Source organism: Callorhinchus milii, unplaced genomic scaffold (assembly GCF_018977255.1).
Source record: "Callorhinchus milii isolate IMCB2004 unplaced genomic scaffold, IMCB_Cmil_1.0 Scaffold800, whole genome shotgun sequence".
Classification (NCBI taxonomy): domain Eukaryota; kingdom Metazoa; phylum Chordata; class Chondrichthyes; order Chimaeriformes; family Callorhinchidae; genus Callorhinchus; species Callorhinchus milii.
The window spans coordinates 1-18,617 of NW_024705541.1; the positions used below are offsets into that span (position 1 = coordinate 1).

Here is an 18,617-nt window from a genome sequence, read left to right on the forward strand (position 1 = left end):
TTAAAAGCTAATAAAATTACAGCACTTACCATAAATAAACACAATCAAATCTCTCAAATACTTTTATTGCTTCTTCTGTTATCTCTAGGCGGGCTACCCCACTAACAGGGTTTACTAATAAACTTCTAGCATCAATTGAACTAGCCAACCAAAACCTTGCCATTTACTTATTCATAATAATAATAGGCTCATTACTAAGTCTATTTTTTTATACTCGAATATGCTATCTATCAATCATTTTATCGCCCCCATGTCCAACAACAAATCTTATTCTTTGGCGTATAACCCAAAATAAGCCTATAACTATCCTGACTATATTATCAACTAATCTATTTATTTTAACACCTCAATTAATGGCAATCTTTATTATACACTAGAAATTTAAGTTATATAGACTCTAAGCCTTCAAAGCTTACAGTAAGGGAGACTACCCTTAATTTCTGACTAAAATTTGCAAGATATACTCACATCTTCTGAACGCAAATCAGATGCTTTATATTAAGCTAAAATTTTTACTAGACCAGCAAGTGTTATCCTTACAAACTCTTAGTTAACAGCTAAGTGCTAATTTTAGCTTTGATCTATAGGCCCCAACAGGATTTCCTTCTGTATCTTCAGATTTGCAATCTAATGTGAACTTCACCACAGGGCCAATATTGGCAGGAAGAGAAATCAAATCTCTGTAAGCGGGTCTACAGCCCACCGCCTAAACATTCGGCCATCCTACCAGTGACTCTCATTCGTTGACTTTTTTCTACAAATCATAAAGATATTGGCACCCTCTATTTACTTTTTGGTGCCTGGGCAGGAATAGTTGGTACTGCCCTTAGCCTATTAATTCGAGCTGAACTAAGTCAGCCTGGAGCATTAATAGGTGATGACCAAATCTATAATGTTATTGTTACTGCACATGCCTTTGTAATAATTTTCTTTATAGTTATACCTATTATAATCGGAGGTTTTGGAAACTGATTAATCCCTTTAATAATTGGTGCACCTGATATAGCTTTCCCACGAATAAATAATATAAGTTTTTGACTGCTCCCACCATCCCTACTCTTACTTTTAGCTTCCGCAGGAGTTGAAGCAGGAGCCGGAACTGGATGAACAGTATACCCACCTCTAGCAGGAAATTTAGCCCACACAGGGGCCTCTGTTGACTTAACAATTTTCTCCCTTCATCTAGCCGGTATTTCATCAATCCTTGGGGCAGTCAACTTTATTACAACAATTTTTAACATAAACCTCCAACTATAACACAATACCAAACCCCATTATTTGTTTGATCCGTTTTAATTACTGCAGTCCTCCTTCTTCTATCACTTCCTGTACTTGCAGCTGCCATCACTATACTTTTAACAGATCGTAATTAAATACATCCTTCTTTGACCCTGCAGGAGGAGGAGACCCAATCCTTTACCAACACCTGTTCTGATTCTTCGGGCACCCTGAAGTTTATATTCTTATTTTACCAGGCTTCGGAATAATCTCTCATATTGTAACTTACTACTCCGGGAAAAAAGAACCATTTGGATACATAGGTATGGTCTGAGCTATGATATCAATTGGCTTCCTAGGGTTTATCGTGTGAGCACACCATATATTCACAGTAGGAATAGATGTAGACACACGAGCCTACTTTACATCAGCCACAATAATTATTGCTATCCCTACAGGTGTCAAAGTTTTCAGCTGATTAGCCACACTTCATGGTGGAAATATCAAATGAGATACCCCTATATTATGAGCTCTTGGTTTTATTTTCCTATTTACAGTAGGCGGACTTACAGGAATTGTCTTATCCAACTCATCACTAGATATTATCCTTCATGATACTTATTATGTAGTAGCTCACTTCCATTATGTATTATCTATAGGAGCTGTTTCGCAATCATAGCTGGCTTCGTTCATTGATTCCCACTATTTACAGGATATACACTTAACGAAACCTGATCAAAAGCACACTTTGTCATTATATTTATTGGAGTAAACTTAACATTTTTCCCTCAACACTTTTTAGGTTTAGCTGGTATACCACGACGATATTCTGATTACCCTGATGCTTATACTACATGAAATGTAGTATCCTCAATTGGGTCAACAGTCTCATTAATCGCTGTCATACTATTTATATTTATCTTATGAGAAGCTTTCTCTGCTAAACGCAAAGCTGTTGCTACAGACCTTCTCAATACTAATAATGAATGACTTCACGGCTGCCCACCTCCTTATCACACTTATGAAGAACCAGCCTATGTTCAAACTAACTTCAAGAAAAGAGGATTCGAACCCCCCTACGCTGGTTTCAAGCCAGATGCATAACCATATCTGCCACTTTCTTAAGATACTAGTAAAATTATTACACTACCTTGTCAAGGTAATATTATGAGCCTTATACTCATGTATCTTGCTTATGGCACAGCAAGCTCAACTAGGACTTCAAGATGCAGCCTCCCCTATTATAGAAGAACTCATTCATTTTCATGATCATACTCTAACAGTTGTATTCTTAATTAGTGTACTAATTTTTTATCTTATTATTTTAATGGTTTCCACCCGATTTACAAATAAACACTCCCTCGACTCTCAAGAAGTAGAAATTGTATGAACAGTTATACCAGCCATTGTTCTTATTATAATTGCTCTTCCGTCCCTGCGTATTCTTTATCTCACCGATGAGATCAGTGACCCACATTTAACCATTAAAGCAGTTGGACACCAATGATACTGATCCTATGAATACACTGATTATAATCAGATAGAATTCGACTCTTATATGACACCAACCAATGAACTAGAGCCAGGAGGAATCCGTCTTCTGGACGTAGACCATCGCATCGTAGTGCCAATAGAATCCCCTATTCGCATGTTAATTACATCAGAAGATGTAATCCACTCATGAACGATCCCGTCTTTGGGTACTAAAGTAGATGCAGTCCCAGGCCGATTAAATCAAGCAACATTCATTACAATTCGACCAGGCCTATATTTTGGTCAATGCTCAGAAATCTGCGGTGCAAATCATAGTTTTATGCCAATCGCACTAGAAGCTGTCCCTCTATCATATTTCGAACATTGAACAAGTTGATCTAATGATATCTTAATCTCTTAATATATATACTGTCACTAAGAAGCTAACTTAGCATCAGCCTTTTAAGCTGAAGATGGGTGAATATATTTTCCCTTAGTGATATGCCACAACTTGAGCCTGCTCCTTGATTTTCTATACTTACAGTATCATGATTAATTATTTTACTACTAATTATGCCAACTATTATATTTTACCAAACACAAAACACCGTCTCTGCTCAACAAGCCACTAAACCCAAACAACCCACCTGAACCTGACCATGACACTAGCAATTTTTGACCAATTTAACTCCCCAACCATATTTGGGCTCCCTTTAGCCTGACTAGCTATACTAATTCCTAGTATTTTACTAATATTACAAACACCTAATTTTATTAAATCTCGCTACCACACACTACTCATGCCCACACTGATAACTATTACTAAACAACTATTCACCCCAATCAATACACAAGGACATAAATGAGCCCTAATCTGCATAGCCTCCATAATATTTATCTTAATAATTAACCTTCTAGGACTATTACCATATACCTACACACCTACCACCCAGCTATCAATAAATATAGGATTAGCAGTACCAATATGATTAGCTACTGTTCTTATTGGATTACAAAAGAAACCAACAGAAGCCCTAGCCCATTTATTACCAGAAGGCACCCCAATCGCACTCATCCCCATGCTAGTTATTATCGAAACTATTAGTCTTTTCATTCGACCTATTGCCCTGGGGGTCCGACTAACTGCTAATTTAACAGCTGGACATCTACTTATTCAACTAATTTCTATCACCACTTTTACAGTCATACCAATAATCTCACTTACACTAGCCACTTCATTACTTCTCTTCCTTTTAACTATTCTAGAGTTAGCTGTTGCTATAATCCAAGCATATGTCTTTATTCTGCTTTTAACCCTTTATCTTCAAGAAAACGTCTATGTCCCACCAAGCTCACGCATACCACATGGTAGACCCAAGCCCCTGACCCCTAACCGGTGCTGGTGCCGCACTATTAATAACCTCTGGCCTAGCCATATGATTCCATAAAAATTCTTGTATCTTAATAACACTTGGTCTGATTCTGATGCTTCTTACAATATATCAATGATGACGAGATGTTGTTCGAGAAGGCACCTACCTAGGTCACCATACTTCTCCAGTTCAACAAGGCCTCCGCTACGGAATAATTTTATTTATTATCTCAGAAGTCTGTTTTTTCGCAGGCTTTTTCTGAGCCTTCTATCACGCCAGCCTAGCACCAACTCTAGAACTTGGTCTAACATGACCCCCAACAGGAATTAACCCGCTGAACCCGTTTGAAGTACCACTATTAAATACCGCAGTTCTACTTGCCTCAGGAGTATCCGTAACCTGGGCCCACCATAGCATCACCGAAAAAAATCGAACAGAAACTACTCAAGCCCTAGCCTTAACAGTTCTGCTTGGGCTTTACTTTACAGCCCTTCAAGTTATAGAATACTATGAAACCCCATTCACAATAGCAGACAGCGTGTACGGCTCCACTTTTTTTGTTGCAACAGGCTTCCACGGTCTACATGTAATTATTGGCTCCCTATTTCTACTTACATGCCTAGTACGACACCTACAATACCATTTTACCTCTAAGCACCACTTCGGCTTCGAAGCCGCTGCTTGATATTGACATTTTGTAGATGTCGTTTGACTATTTTTATATATCTCCATCTACTGATGAGGCTCTTAACCTAACCTGCCTTTTTAATACACTTAATATAGTTGGCCTCCAACCAACCAAACCTGGTATAAGTCCAGGAAAAGGCATATGAACTCCTTCATAATTATAATCACCCTAACTTTAACTCTGTCATCTATTCTAGCCCTACTAGCATTTTGACTGCCAATCATAAAACCAGATAGTGAAAAACTATCCCCCTACGAATGCGGCTTCGACCCACAAGGATCTGCCCGCCTACCCTTTTCCCTTCGATTCTTCCTGGTAGCCATTCTATTTTTACTATTTGACTTAGAAATTGCCCTTCTTCTCCCATCTCCATGAGCAACAAATATTTCTCACCCAGAACTCACCCTTCTTTGGGCCTCCCTCTTTGTTATTCTTCTTACATTAGGCCTAATCTATGAATGACTTCAAGGAGGACTTGACTGAGCAGAATAAGTTATTGGGGTTTAGTCTAATTAAGACAATTGATTTCGGCTCAATTAATCCTGAACTTTCAGGAACACCTACTCTCACATGCCCCTGACATTAATTTTTACATCTTTCTTCCTAGCCCTAGTAGGCCTATCCCTGCAACGAAAACATCTTCTTTCACTTTTACTTACCTTAGAAAGCATAGCCCTAGCACTGTATGTCTCTACAGCACTATGAGCCTTAAACAACACATCACTTCCAATAATAGCGGCGCCACTTATTATTTTAACCTTCTCGGCCTGTGAAGCAGGCATAGGACTATCTTTAATAATCGCAACAGCTCGTACTCATAACACTGACCAATTAAAAGCCCTTAATCTGTTAAAATGCTAAAACTTATTATCCCCTCAATTATACTAATTCCAATAACCTTTTTAATTAACAAAAAAAGCACACTATGAACTGCTACAACCTTCTTCAGCTTTTTAATTGCAACTTTGACAACACTCACATTGAACATAGACATAAATGAACATAATTCAACCAACTCCATACTAAGCATTGACCAATTTTCATGCCCACTGATCATATTATCTTGTTGACTACTCCCATTAACCATCATAGCTAGCCAAGCACACATAAAAACTGAACCAATTACACGACAAAAAACAATAATCTCTCTACTTATTCTTCTTCAAATCCTTTTATGTATTACTTTTGGGGCCTCCAATCTGCTAATATTTTATATTGCCTTTGAAACTACCTTAATCCCAACTCTTTTAATTATTACCCGCTGAGGGAACCAAAAAGAACGACTCACAGCAGGCTTATACTTCCTTTTCTATACTCTATCTGCCTCTCTCCCCTACTTCTTGCCCTCATTATAATTCAAACCCACTTAAACTCGCTATCAACCTATATTATTCCACTTTCAGATCTATCACTGCTATCAAACACACCATGATCTGAAGCCTTATGATGAGTTGCTTGCTTTTTAGCCTTTTTAATTAAAATACCTCTTTATATTTTCCACTTATGACTACCAAAAGCCCACGTAGAAGCTCCAATTGCAGGCTCTATAATCTTAGCCGCGATTCTATTAAAGCTAGGAGGCTACGGTATAATTCGTATATCATCATTATTTATCCCATTAACTAAAGACCTAGCCACTCCTTTTATAATTATTGCCATATGGGGAATAATCGTAACTAGTTCAATCTGTTTACGACAAACAGACCTAAATCTATAATTGCCTACTCATCTGTCAGCCACATAGGCCTAGTCGTAGCTGGAATTTTCACTATAACACCCTGAGCATGATCTGGAGCTCTTGCAATAATAATTGCACATGGACTGGTATCATCAGGCTTATTTTGTCTTGCTAATATTACTTATGAGCGCACTCACACACGTTCAATCTTTATAAACCGTGGGCTACAAGCCCTATTCCCTCTAATATCGTTCTGATGACTTATAATAACATTTGCTAATATAGCCCTACCCCCATTCCCAAACTTTATAGCAGAAATTCTAATCATCACCTCCTTATTTAGCTGATCAAATTGAACTATTATTCTTCTAGGACTAAGCATAACATTAACTGCTCTATTCTCATTAAACATGCTTATTATAACTCAACACGAACATCCTAACAAACATGCACCAGTTAATCCTAGCACCACCCGAGAACATCTACTGATACTTATACATATAGCCCCTGTTATTCTTCTTATCGCCAACCCAAGCGCCATTATAATTAGAAGCAGACATAGTTTAAATAAAACATTAGATTGTGAGTCTAATAATGAAGGTTAAAACCCCTCTGCCTGCCGAGAGGAGCAAGGCAGCACTAAGAACTGCTAATTCTTTCCCCCTGAGGTTCAACTCCACAGTCCTCTCGAGCTTCTAAAGGATAAGCAGAAATCCGCTGGCCTTAGGTGCCACCAATCTTGGTGCAAGTCCAAGTAGAAGCTAATGAATTCCAATTATCTAACCTTAATTATAAACTCCGGAGCACTACTTACAATTATTATTCTTCTTACCCCTATCATTATACCAAAACCATCTATAATTCTTATAACTAAATTAGTTAAAACCTCCATATTTATTAGCCTGATTCCATTAACTATTTACCTGAACGAAAACATAGAAACCACCCTCACACTAAAACCCTGAATAGACTGAACCCTATTTAATATTGCCTTATCTTTTAAAATCGACAAATATACTGCTATTTTTACCCCAATTGCTTTAGTGATTACCTGAAGTATCATAGAATTCTCACAATGATATATAGAGAAAGACCGACTTGTAGACAAATTTTTTAAATATCTTCTTCTATTCTTAATTACAATAATCACCTTTATCTCTGCAAATAACCTTTTACAACTATTTATCGGCTGAGAAGGAGTAGGAATTATATCCTTCCTCCTAATTAGCTGGTGATCAGGTCGAACAAAAGCTAACATCTCTGCCCTCCAAGCAGTAGCCTACAACCGCATCGGAGATATTGGATTAATAATAAGTATAGTCTGAATATGCTCCAACACTAACTCCTGGGATTTACAACAAATTACTCTACTTTTATCTGATCAACAATATATTATCCCAACACTAGGATTCTTAATCGCAGCCACAGGAAAGTCAGCTCAGTTCGGACTCCACCCCTGGCTTCCAGCTGCAATAGAAGGCCCCACACCTGTTTCAGCCTTACTTCACTCTAGTACCATAGTTGTTGCAGGAGTATTTCTTCTTATCCGACTCCACCCATTATTTCAAAATTACCCCTTTATACTAGAAATAACCCTATGCCTTGGGGCAATAACCACCATTTTCGCAGCCCTTTGTGCGACAACACAAAATGACATCAAAAAAATCATTGCCTTTTCTACATCAAGCCAACTGGGCTTGATAATAGTAGCAATTGGCCTCAACCACCCCCACATTGCCTTTCTCCATATATGCACACATGCTTTTTTTAAAGCTATACTATTCTTATGCTCAGGAAGTATCATTCATAATATAAATAATGAACAAGACATTCGAAAATTTAGTTGTTTAAATAATAACCTCCCCCTAACAACTTCTTGTATAACTATTGGATCCGCAGCATTAATAGGCCTACCGTTCCTAGCTGGCTTCTTCACAAAAGACCTTATCCTAGAGGCCTTAAACACCTCCTATACTAATGCCTGGGCCCTAATAGTTACTCTCCTAGCTGTAACATTAACAACTGCCTATAGCTCACGACTGATTATTATATCAGCCTCTGGCACACCACGATATTTAGCCTTAACTCCTACACACGAAAATAACTTCATTAAAAATCCTCTAAAGCGTTTAGCCTGAGGTAGCATAATCTCAGGATTTATTCTTACAAGCACACTCCCGCCAATAAAACCTCAAATCTTTACAATACCATCCTATATTAAAACTATTGCTCTAATTATATTCATTATTAGCTTAGCGATCTCCATCGAACTAACCAACAAAAAAATCAACCGAACTGCATTCTCCTTTTTTACTCAACTAGCATTTTACCCACACATTATTCATCGCTCCCTGTCCCGCCTATCTCTAATATGAAGCCAAAAATTAATAACACAAGCCACAGATCTAACATGACTGGAAAAAATTGGGCCAAAAGGATTAGCTACCAACCAAATAAAACCCTCAACAATATTAACAGAAGCCCATCGCTTAAACTCCGCCACTCTACCATTAATAGCCTTTGCCCTAGCACTAATTACACTCAGCCTTACAGCTCGCAGGGCCCCGCGATCCACCCCACGAACAACTACCAAAACAGAAAATAGACAAACTAATAAAGCCCACCCAGCCAGTATAAGAATAAACCCAACCTCATAAAAAGTTGTAACCCCCAACCACTCAGCCCCAAAAATCCCACCAGCATAATCTACCCCATCACAAGCTACGGAGGTGCTTAATAAAAAATTATTAAAATAAAAATAACCAGCGAAACAAACACACAAAACACAAACTATAAAGAATCAAAACAACCGTCCCCAAGAATCTCAGGATAAGGATCAGCTGCTAAAGCAGCTGAATACACAAAAACTACTATCATCCCCCGAGGTATAATAATACCAGGACTAAAGATAAAAAAGTACCACCATGGTATAAAATAACAAGGCACCCAGAAACAGCAACAAAAACCAAGCCTAAGGCAGAGAAATAAGGGGAAGGGCTTAAAACAACCACAGCTACCCCCAACAAAAACATTATAAAAAAACATAAAACAAAACTTAACATAAGCCCTAATAAAACTACTACTTTTACGTTAGAGCGCTTCTAATAATCTTCCTCACCTATGCCTCTATGGCATAGGTATATATAATGACATAGGTATATGCCTCTATGGCATAGGTATATATAATGACATAGGTATATGCCTCTATGGCATAGGTATATATAATGACATAGGTACCTACTCCTCCAAATATCATTACAACTCATTGCATAGGCTTATCCCAGGCTAAGGTACTCTTTTTATCACTCTTGGCATACAACTGCTAAGCTCGATTTCCCGAAGGGTATACAAGTATGTTTCACTGATAGCTCACATCCATCCAGGCATAGGGCATATATGATATACCTTTCCCAGCCTCAATAATCTCTCGTTCCCGCGGCTTCACGACAACCCCCTTACCCCCTTTGACCCCAAAGTTCATTGCTGCCGTCAACCCCCTTAGGAACCGGCGAACTTTTGGTCATTTTTACCTTAACTTATAAAGCTTTGATAGCTAAATATAAAGCACTGGTCTTGTAAACCAGCGAATGAAGATGTAACCTCTTCTTAAAGCAGCATTCTCATTAAGACTTTAACTTAAACCAGCGACTTGAAAAACCACCGTTGTAGAATTCAACTATAAGAACTAGCAATCACAAATTTTTAATTGTAATTTTAAAATTTCTTTTTAATTAAAATTTTAATTGTAATTTAAATTTTTTTTAATTGTAATTTTAAAATTTCTTTTTTAATTGTAATTTTAAAATTTCTTTTTTAATTGTAATTTTAAAATTTTTTTTAATTGTAATTTTAAAATTTTTTTTTTAATTGTAATTTTAAAATTTTTTTTTTTAATTTTAAAATGTTATCTATTATGTCCCACCCACCAAATATTATTCGAAAAACCCACCCACTCCTATCGCTAGGTAATAGCATGTTAGTTGATCTTCCTTCTCCTGCTAACATCTCAGCCTGATGAAATTTTGGTTCACTATTGAGCCTGTGTTTAATCTTACAAATTATTACAGGGCTAATTCTTGCAATACACTATACTGCTAACACTGAACTAGCCTTCTCTTCAGTTATACACATCTGTCGTGATGTTAACAACGGATGGCTTATACGAAATCTTCATGCCAACGGCGCCTCTATGTTCTTTATTTGTATTTATGCTCACATCGGGCGAGGAATCTACTACGGCTCTTATTTATATAAAGAAACATGAAATGTTGGAGTCATTTTATTTGCATTAACTGCAGCTACTGCTTTCGTTGGTTATGTACTCCCATGAGGACAAATATCCTTCTGAGGGGCAACCGTTATTACAAATTTAATTTCAGCAGTGCCTTATGTAGGAGATGATATTGTAGTATGATTATGAGGGGGCTTCTCAGTATCAAACGCCACCTTAACCCGGTTTTTTACCTTTCATTTTATTTTGCCATTTATTTTAGCAGCAATAACTATAATTCATATCATATTCCTTCATCAAACAGGGTCTAGTAACCCACTAGGAATTAACTCTAATTTGGATAAAATTCAATTTCACCCTTACTTCTCTTTCAAAGACATTTTAGGCTTTGTTATTTTACTCGGGGTTCTTTTTATAATCTCCCTTTTAGCCCCCAATGCATTAGGTGAACCAGACAATTTTATTTACGCCAATCCTCTTAGTACTCCACCTCATATTAAACCAGAGTGATACTTCCTGTTTGCCTATGCGATTCTACGCTCTATTCCTAATAAATTAGGAGGAGTTGTAGCTTTAGCAGCAGCCATCATAATCCTCCTGGTCATTCCCTTTACCCACACCTCTAAACAACGAGGCATCCAATTTCGTCCGCTTGCCCAAGTTACATTTTGAATTCTAATTGCTGATCTAGCGTTACTCACTTGACTAGGGGGAGAGCCAGCTGAGTACCCATTTATTTTAATAACACAAATTGCATCAACAGTATACTTTATAATTTTTATTTTAATCTTCCCAATTTTAGGCCGCCTAGAAGACAAGTTAATTATCATTTCAAAACACCCAGGTAAATTCAACTGAAATTTAATATACAGATTTCTCAAAGGAAGGGGATTAAAACCCCTGTATCTAGCTCCCAAAGCTAGTATCTTAATATTAAATTATCCTCTGATTTTTAAACGTCAAGAGTAGCTTAACATTAAAGCAGAGCACTGAAGCTGCTCAGATGGTTTTAGAACCCCTTGACACAAAGGATTAGTTCCAGCCTTAATATCAACTACATATGAAATTACACATGCAAGTTTCCGCACCCCCGTGAGGACCTCCTTTAACTATGAACATACAAAAGAGATGGTATCAGGCTCACAACAAGTTAGCCCACAACACCTAGCCACCCACACCCTCAAGGGTACTCAGCAGTGATAAACCTTAAGCTATGGACGCAAGCCCGACTAAGTTACATATTTTAGAGCTGGTAAACCTCGTGCCAGCCACCGCGGTTATACGAGGAGCTCAAGCTGATATTCTTCGGCACAAAGCGTGATTAAAATAATAGCTTAATTAATACTATAGAAGCCATCATGCCTGCTAGTTGAATAGGTATGCTTAAATATCTCAACATCGAAAGAATCTATATTAATAAACTCACTTTGACATCACGAAAGCAAAACTCACAAACCGGGATTAGATACCCCGCTATGCCTGCCATAAATAAACTACCGTCGCCAGGGCACTACGAACAATCGTTTAAAACCCAAAGAACTTGACGGCACCCTAAACCCACCTAGAGGAGCCTGTCCTATAACCCGATACCCCACGTTTTAACCCCACCGCCTCTCGCCCCCAGTCTATATACCGCCGTCGCCAGCCAACCTTATAAAAGAATAACCGTAGGCAAAGAAGCTACTTATGCAAATACGTCAGGTCGAGGTGCAGCCTATGAGGCAGGCAGAGATGGGCTACACTCTCTCCCCAGAGTATACGAATAACTTAATGAAATAATTTTGAAGGTGGATTTAGCAGTAAACAAGAATAGTTTGTCTAGTTGAAGTTGGCCACTAGGGTGCGTACACACCGCCCGTCACTCTCCCCCACCCCTCCCGGAGAAAAGTCGTAACATGGTAAGCGTACCGGAAGGTGCGCTTGGAAAACAGAGGATAGCTTAAAAGTTAAGCATTTCCCTTACACCGAAAATATTCTTGTGCGATTCAAGATCTTCTGATTACCGATTTTAATATATTTATCTAACAACTTTTAATTTATGATTATTAAACAACTTAACATATTTTACAGCAAACCATTGCCCCCGTTTTAGTATAGGTGATAGAAAAATAAAACACATATAGTACCGCAAGGGAACATTGAAAAAGTAGTGAAACAGATCAATTAAGTAAAACAAAGCAAAGATAAAATCTTGTACCTTTTGCATCATGGCTTAGCAAGTAACCCCGAAAATACTGCCGCCACCCCGAAACTAGACGAGCTACCCTGGGATTACCTATAAGGGTTAATCCGTATCTGTGGCAAAAGATTGGAAAAAGCCCTGGGTAGAGGTGATAAACCTACCGAGCCTAGTGATAGCTGGTTACTTAAGAAACAAGTTTAAGCTTGATCTTAATTTGTAGATAAGCAACAAAATTACTTATAAATTTAAACATCTTACTCCTCTACATTTTAAGTTTTATTCACTAGGGGTACAGCCCTAGTGAACAGAGATACAGCTCTATTAATTAGATAATATCCCACTTATAAACTTAAGTAGGCCTAAAAGCAGCCACCAAAAAGAAAAGCGTTACAGCTTAAGTTTACTAAACTTTAAATACCATAATACATAAAGACCCTATAGCCACTATTAAGTAATCCTATATTATAGGAGATATCCTGCTAAGATTAGTAATTTGAGGTCGCACCCCTCTAAATGTAAGTGTAAGCCAGATCGGACTAACCACTGGAAATTAACGGCCCTTAAAACAACAGGAAGTCAGCAAAGTAGCCACCGACAGGAAAAACAAGAACTAATAACCGTTAACCCTACACTGGAACATAATATAGAAGATATAAAGGATGAGAAGGAACTCGGCAAACACAAATTCCGCCTGTTTACCAAAAACATCACCTCCAGATAAGAATCACCTATTGGAGGCAAGACCTGCCCAATGATTAATATTGAATGGCCGCGGTATCCTGACCGTGCGAAGGTAGCGTAATCACTTGTCTTTTAAATGAAGACCTGTATGAAAGGCATCACGAGATTTTACCTGTCTCCCTTCTTCAATCAATGAAATTGATCTATCCGTGCAGAAGCGGGTATAAAAACATAAGACGAGAAGACCCTATGGAGCTTCCAAACATTTACATCGCATAATCATTATTCACGATGCACAGTTTTAGGTTGGGGCAACCACGGAACAAAAGTAATATCCACGACGACGAAAATACAATTTTCTTAACCTAGAGTTACAACTCTAAGCACTAGTAAAACTAACGTTAATAGACCCAGCATCACTTGCTGCCTAACGAAACAAGTTACCCTAGGGATAACAGCGCAATCCTTTTCCAGAGTCCATATCGACGAAAGGGTTTACGACCTCGATGTTGGATCAGGACATCCTAATGGTGCAGCTGCTATTAAGGGTTCGTTTGTTCAACGATTAATAGTCCTACGTGATCTGAGTTCAGACCGGAGAAATCCAGGTCAGTTTCTATCTATGTAGTCGTTTCTCCTAGTACGAAAGGACCGGCGAAGCAAGGGTCAATACACTCATGCAAACCCTGCATCAATCTTATGAGACCAACTTAATAAGAATAGTAAGCAACAAAATAACAACTAGACAAGTTTATTTGGATGGCAGAGTTCAGTAATTGCACAAGGTTTAAGCCCTTATACCAGGGGTGCAAATCCCCTTCCAAATAAATCATGCTAGTTATATTAATATCCTCTTTAATTTTAGTTTTAATAGTTCTACTTGCAGTAGCATTTCTCACAATAGTCGAACGAAAAACCCTAGGTTACATACAACTTCGCAAGGGACCAAATGTTGTAGGATTTATAGGACTTTTACAACCTATTGCAGACGGAGTAAAATTATTTCTAAAAGAACCCGTATGACCTATCGCAGCCTCCCCAGCCTTATTTATCGCAGCCCCTATTATAGCGCTAACCTTAGCTCTATCACTCTGAATATTTATCCCCATACCACAATCAATTTCCACTATTAATCTTACTCTTCTTGTAATCCTAGCAATTTCAAGTTTATCAGTTTATGCCACCCTTGGCTCAGGTTGAGCCTCTAACTCAAAATATGCACTAATCGGAGCACTTCGGGCGGTAGCCCAAACCATCTCCTACGAAGTAAGTCTAGGCTTAATTCTATTATGTCTAATTATTTTAACAGGAGGGTTCTCTCTTCAAGCCTTTATCTATACGCAAGAACACACCTGTTCCTGCTCTCAAGCTGGCCGCTAGCAGCTATATGATTTGTTTCTACTTTAGCAGAAACAAACCGAACCCCATTTGACTTAACTGAGGGGGAATCAGAACTTGTCTCTGGCTTCAATGTAGAATATGCTGGAGGTCCATTCGCTTTATTTTTTCTAGCTGAATACTCTAATATCTTATTTATAAATACCCTTACAGCAATTATATTCCTAGGGCCTCTTGGATCAAGTAACTTAAATATTTTACCCATTATTAATGTAATAATAAAAGCTACCCCGCTCATTATCTTGTTCTTATGAATCCGAGCCTCATACCCACGATTCCGGTATGATCAGCTAATACATCTTATATGAAAAAATTTTTACCCCTAACCTAGCCCTTTTTACTCTTCAATTATCCCTCGCTGTATCGTTTGGAGGAGTAGGAGTCCCTCAAATATAAACACTAATAATAAACTGAGTTTAACAGTGGAAGTATGTCCGAAAATAGGAACCACTTTGATAGAGTGGCTACAGGGGATATTACCCCCTTTCTTCCTCATTAGCATGAAAGGATTCGAACCTTAATCTGAGAGACCAAAACCCTCCGTGTTTCCATTACACCACATCCTAAGTAAGATAAGCTAAATAAAGCTTTTGGGCCCATACCCCAAATATGATGTTACTAACATCTCTTACTATATGCTATCCCCCTTAATTCAATCTACCCTACTAATAACCCTAGGTCTTGGCACACTTGTGACATTCTCAAGCACCAGCTGAATTCTAGCTTGAATCGGATTAGAAATTAATACAATTGCTATCATCCCATTGATAGCTAAAACACACCACCCACGTTCAATTGAAGCAACTACTAAATACTTCATTGCTCAAAGTGCAGGCTCTGCCACACTTCTTATTACTGCCTGTTTAGCCGCTTGACACTCAGGAAATTGAGCAATCAGTCCATCAAGCGACCCAATTATCCTTAACGCCATAACTCTTGCTCTTATACTTAAGCTAGGTATAGCTCCAATACACTTCTGACTTCCAGAAGTAATAGCAGGCCTAGACCTTACTACAGGCATAATCTTAGCAACTTGACAAAAATTAGCCCCAATCACCCTCCTTATTCAAATTGCACAAGATCAAAATAATGCATTTATTCTTGGCCCAGCTTTACTATCAGTATTTATTGGGGGATGGGGAGGCCTAAACCAAACTCAAACACGAAAAATTATGGCCTATTCATCAATCGCACATATAGGCTGAATTGCTAGCATGGCCCCCTTTAACCCCACAATCACTTGAGTCACAACCCTAATCTACTGTTTACTTACAAGCACTACATTTATTAGTCTCAACACCTTAAAAGCTAATAAAATTACAGCACTTACCATAAATAAACACAATCAAATCTCTCAAATACTTTTATTGCTTCTTCTGTTATCTCTAGGCGGGCTACCCCCACTAACAGGGTTTACTAATAAACTTCTAGCATCAATTGAACTAGCCAACCAAAACCTTGCCATTTACTTATTCATAATAATAATAGGCTCATTACTAAGTCTATTTTTTTATACTCGAATATGCTATCTATCAATCATTTTATCGCCCCCATGTCCAACAACAAATCTTATTCTTTGGCGTATAGCCCAAAATAAGCCTATAACTATCCTGACTATATTATCAACTAATCTATTTATTTTAACACCTCAATTAATGGCAATCTTTATTATACACTAGAAATTTAAGTTATATAGACTCTAAGCCTTCAAAGCTTACAGTAAGGGAGACTACCCTTAATTTCTGACTAAAATTTGCAAGATATACTCACATCTTCTGAACGCAAATCAGATGCTTTATATTAAGCTAAAATTTTTACTAGACCAGCAAGTGTTATCCTTACAACCTCTTAGTTAACAGCTAAGTGCTAATTTTAGCTTTGATCTATAGGCCCCAACAGGATTTCCTTCTGTATCTTCAGATTTGCAATCTAATGTGAACTTCACCACAGGGCCAATATTGGCAGGAAGAGAAATCAAATCTCTGTAAGCGGGTCTACAGCCCACCGCCTAAACATTCGGCCATCCTACCAGTGACTCTCATTCGTTGATTATTCTCTACTAATCATAAAGACATCGGCACCCTATATCTAATTTTTGGGGCCTGAGCAGGAATAGTGGGAACCGCTTTAAGCATCCTAATTCGAGCAGAACTCAGTCAACCGGGCACTTTACTAGGAGATGACCAGATCTTTAATGTTATCGTAACCGCTCATGCTTTCGTTATAATTTTTTTTATAGTCATACCAATTATAATCGGAGGCTTCGGAAACTGACTTGTGCCTATAATACTTAGCGCCCCTGATATAGCCTTCCCACGTATAAATAACATAAGCTTTTGACTGCTTCCACCATCCCTACTCTTACTTTTAGCTTCCGCAGGAGTTGAAGCAGGAGCCGGAACTGGATGAACAGTATACCCACCTCTAGCAGGAAATTTAGCCCACACAGGGGCCTCTGTTGACTTAACAATTTTCTCCCTTCATCTAGCCGGTATTTCATCAATCCTTGGGGCAGTCAACTTTATTACAACAATTTTAACATAAAACCTCCAACTATAACACAATACCAAACCCCATTATTTGTTTGATCCGTTTTAATTACTGCAGTCCTCCTTCTTCTATCACTTCCTGTACTTGCAGCTGCCATCACTATACTTTTAACAGATCGTAATTTAAATACATCCTTCTTTGACCCGGCTGGAGGAGGAGATCCTATTTTATACCAACACTTATTCTGATTTTTCGGCCATCCTGAAGTTTATATTTTAATCCTACCTGGTTTCGGTATAATCTCTCATGTAGTCACATACTACTCAGGTAAAAAAGAACCCTTTGGTTATATAGGTATAGTATGAGCTATAATAGCAATCGGACTTCTAGGTTTTATTGTTTGAGCTCATCATATATTTACTGTCGGTATAGATGTTGATACGCGAGCCTATTTCACTTCTGCTACTATAATTATTGCTATCCCTACAGGTGTCAAAGTTTTCAGCTGATTAGCCACACTTCATGGTGGAAATATCAAATGAGATACCCCTATATTATGAGCTCTTGGTTTTATTTTCCTATTTACAGTAGGCGGACTTACAGGAATTGTCTTAGCTAATTCTTCTTTAGATATCGTTCTTCATGATACCTACTATGTAGTTGCTCATTTTCATTATGTTCTCTCCATAGGAGCTGTATTCGCTATTATAGCTGGCCTTGTACACTGATTTCCATTATTTACAGGCTATACACTTCATGAAACTTGAACTAAAATTCATTTTGGTCTTATATTTATTGGAGTAAACTTAACATTTTTCCCTCAACACTTTTTAGGTTTAGCTGGTATACCACGACGATATTCTGATTACCCTGATGCTTATACTACATGAAATGTAGTATCCTCAATTGGGTCAACAGTCTCATTAATCGCTGTCATACTATTTATATTTATCTTATGAGAAGCTTTCTCTGCTAAACGCAAAGCTGTTGCTACAGACCTTCTCAATACTAATAATGAATGACTTCACGGATGCCCTCCACCTCATCATACATTTGAAGAACCAGCCTATGTTCAAACTAACTTCAAGAAAAGAGGGATTCGAACCCCCCTACGCTGGTTTCAAGCCAGATGCATAACCATATCTGCCACTTTCTTAAGATACTAGTAAAATTATTACACTACCTTGTCAAGGTAATATTATGAG

At 38.0% G+C, this 18,617-nt stretch overlaps 9 pseudogenes; all 9 read left to right on the forward strand.

The window, feature by feature from the left end:
- The first annotated feature begins 648 nt into the window (after positions 1-648).
- Positions 649-2,322, forward strand: LOC121852465 (annotated as a pseudogene).
- A 91-nt stretch (positions 2,323-2,413) lies between these two features.
- Positions 2,414-3,079, forward strand: LOC121852464 (annotated as a pseudogene).
- Positions 3,080-3,350: 271 nt separating this feature from the next.
- LOC121852452 lies at positions 3,351-4,139 on the forward strand (annotated as a pseudogene).
- Positions 4,140-5,606: 1,467 nt separating this feature from the next.
- On the forward strand, positions 5,607-7,035 carry LOC121852453 (annotated as a pseudogene).
- A 159-nt stretch (positions 7,036-7,194) lies between these two features.
- On the forward strand, positions 7,195-9,087 carry LOC121852454 (annotated as a pseudogene).
- Positions 9,088-10,343: 1,256 nt separating this feature from the next.
- LOC121852462 lies at positions 10,344-11,519 on the forward strand (annotated as a pseudogene).
- Positions 11,520-14,355: 2,836 nt separating this feature from the next.
- On the forward strand, positions 14,356-15,318 carry LOC121852448 (annotated as a pseudogene).
- Positions 15,319-15,557: 239 nt separating this feature from the next.
- On the forward strand, positions 15,558-16,601 carry LOC121852450 (annotated as a pseudogene).
- A 111-nt stretch (positions 16,602-16,712) lies between these two features.
- On the forward strand, positions 16,713-18,578 carry LOC121852455 (annotated as a pseudogene).
- Positions 18,579-18,617: the final 39 nt, after the last annotated feature.